Below are 3,219 nucleotides of genomic sequence, written 5' to 3' on the forward strand. Positions count from 1 at the left end.
ATCTCTGAAAATGTTCTCCTTCTCTTCCACACAGACATCAAACATGCAAAAGTCTATACAAGATCTTGATTCATTCTTTATTGATATTATTTTCTTAATCTCATTCACACTGCTCGTCCCTTTATTCAGACAGGGCTCATGCTTTCATTTGCTTTCCCTTTTATAGGGCTAAAGCATTCATTTTTTTTCCCTTTATCTATAGGGCTAATCATTTATTCATCCCTCTCGGGTGCGTCACAAGCTGCGTCCATCCATGCCAAGCCACATTTAAGTGATGGACAAAGAGGGTGCGCAGTTCTTAACCACCCAATACGGAATTTTTTTATTATTTTCTCATACATTCACCATCACTCATACGGACATTCACACGGACACAGACACAGTTTCAGTCTCATGCAACAAAACACTACACTCTATCTCGAGTGACCTGCAGTGCTCTCATTCTTTTACTGACAATTTCTCCCTTAACCCAGTAAAAAAATCAGTGCCCAGCAGGAATTTCTGCCTACCCGTGCAGCCCTTCATTATATAAGCAAAATTGCTTACCTATTCGGTGGCCACCGTTTGTCGTGTGCTGCTTGTCTCAGTCAGCCCAAAGTGGCCGTCCACTCCTCTGCTCTTTGCCAGTCCCTTCGTGGTCGCCAATTTGTGGTGTCTTCTGCTTCTCATCTTAGGAACCACACTCAGTCTTGTTTTTGATGCCAGGAGATACACTTTATTACATCATAAATGATAATAAATAATAAAGCGGAGATGGCTCTCTCTGCAGCGAACACATCTCCAGAATGATCATCTTGTCTTCTTTTTATACTGTTCTGACTTTAAGGCGTGGGGTATATATTCCATACAGTTTTTTCCATACATAGAATGGTTCCTTTGTGCATACAATTCTCTAGAGAGAAAGCCCCCCTCTCTAGTCTTGTTATGGTAAAGAAAAGACCCCACTTATGTTTCCCAGATGTTTCTAATCTTAGGTCTGCCACGTAGGCATGTTTTTACACACAGGCATATAGGATTATAATGGAAGTATAACTAGATATTTAAATGGCTATATTACTAATGATTACACTCGAACAATTCATCTTTTAACCAATAAAAATCTACCACAATAGTAGAACAATTTGTATTAATTTGTAATGATTTGCTGCTACCCGTCCGGTTTCCTATTTTTGAAAGAATAGTAAAAAAAAATACATTATTTCATCTGACAATTCAGGATGCCTTGATGGCATACAAATATTCACTTTTGCTGGTGGAAAAAGGCATAAAGTCTCTGAAAGAAACTTTAAAAGAAAATGCATAGCATCATTACATTTTAACATTACTCACATGGGGATTTTGAATTCCGCACAGAGATTCCGGAAAACACCATCTCCCCTTTCCTTCATGATCTTCAGGATCCTCCCCACTGAAAGAAACAAATAATTCCATCGTGTGGCATTTGGACGAATTAACTGCATACTACATTCCTCTTCCATCATCTCTGCAGCTTTGTTAGACTGGCCACTCTTGTTCCACAAGGCCCAACATTTGGAGAAGGATGATCTTATAACCTTTTGTATGTTTCATCCGATTGAGCAGTGTCAACATCCATGGTGGAAACCAGGTTCAGAAGATGGCAAGCACAACATTGATTCTTGGGCAAATGAAATTCAAGATCATCCTTGGCTAGAATTTCAGCAACCTCAACATATTCAATCTCCTCACATTTCTCCTCATCTTGAGTGTCAGATTCATCCTCATCTTCTGATGGGGTTGCTGTTGCACTTTCTGTATTGTAGCCGTGTATGTTCTCACCTCCATAGACACGGAAGGCTTTCAAAAAATTTGGGGCATTGTCTGTTATACAGACAACTTTTTCATGGATCTCAAATTCAGAGTGTATGTCATGTATCGCAGCTGCAAGTACATCAAACATGTGCAACCCCTTTAATTGTCGACAGGCAAGCGCTGCAGAGCATCGGTGTAGATTGTCTGGGTCAATCCAGTGCGCTGTCATACCTATAAAGCTGCGCCGCCTTGAACTCCAGCAATCAGTGGTTGTACAGATGTATTCCACCCCTCTCGTGGCTTCTGTTACACTTTTCTTCATTCCTCCTGCAGCTTCCTCCATCTTGGCACAGATGGTTGATCTTGATCGTACAGTAGAATTAGGCTCCAAGTCATGAATCAGGTCCTTAAATTCATCTTTTTCAACCAATCTAAAAGGTTGGAGACCATATACAATGAACCGCAGTACACCTTTATCAACGGTTGCTTGAGAAATTATCTTGGTCTCTCCAATTTTGAGTTGTTTCGTTAGTGGCTCCATATTTTTGCTCACAATCTTCCTCTTCTGTGCGATCGAGGTCAGGTCTGAGTAGTTTTTCAAGTGATTAGGATGTTTTCTCTGTATTAAAATTAAACAGAGGAGCAGTGTTATTTTTCAACTTAGTAAAATGCATATAAATTCAATGATAAATACATCACAAACTCACAGCTAAATACACCTGATGCACAATTTATAATCTGTTAGCAGACTTCCCATATTCAACATTCAAATGGATTAGATCATTAGATATCATTTCAGTGACTACATTCATTCACATTGCACTACAAATTTTAAACTAAAATATAGTCATGTCGCAGTGGTTTTTGCCATATCAGTAACTGTATTAACTTTTGGTATTGCTGACAAACAGCAAAGTTATGTTAACAAACATTATGCTGAAAATACCGTTGTAAAGTGAGACATGGTCTGTATAGATTGATTTGGCTAAATTCACATTAAATTACCATTAAATAGACTCTTACCTCAATGTGTTTCCTCAAATTTGACGATGAATTCTTAAAAGCACTTATTTTCGTGGTTCGTGGCAAACAAAGTAGACACTGCATCCTGTAAGAGTCATTCTGTACATCGGCAAATTAAAACATTTCTTTCAAATAAGGCCATGGATGGTCGTCAGTGCTGGCATTGCATGATGTGCTGGCTTCGGCTTCAACAGTGGCTAATTTATGTGAAACACCCGACATTCGACAAGCTGCTAATTCAGTAGCTTCATTTACTGCATAAAGGCAAATAGCATCCAGTACCTTCAATACCCTGCAGATGACGATATCGCCTCTTCCGCCCAAGAAATAAGCCAAGGCAGATAAAGTTTGCGATTTGTCGTGCACAATCGCAATGTAATGAGTAACGGTAAGTGTCAGTTCAAATGTAGTGGAGTAAAGAGTACA

General features: G+C 39.2%; 1 long non-coding RNA gene across 1 annotated transcript in view; it reads left to right on the forward strand.

Annotated features, from left to right (window-relative positions):
* LOC107569565 (uncharacterized) overlaps nucleotides 1-3,215 on the forward strand; it is a 20,331-nt gene extending 17,116 nt beyond the window's left edge. Inside the window, exon 3 of the long non-coding RNA XR_001606911.1 lies at nucleotides 3,204-3,215. This is a non-coding gene — a long non-coding RNA (uncharacterized lncRNA). The remainder of the gene's footprint in view (nucleotides 1-3,203) is intronic.
* Nucleotides 3,216-3,219: the final 4 nt, after the last annotated feature.

Source organism: Sinocyclocheilus grahami, unplaced genomic scaffold, assembly GCF_001515645.1.
Source record: "Sinocyclocheilus grahami isolate Dianchi unplaced genomic scaffold, SAMN03320097.WGS_v1.1 scaffold1359.1, whole genome shotgun sequence".
Taxonomy (NCBI): Eukaryota; Metazoa; Chordata; class Actinopteri; order Cypriniformes; family Cyprinidae; genus Sinocyclocheilus; species Sinocyclocheilus grahami.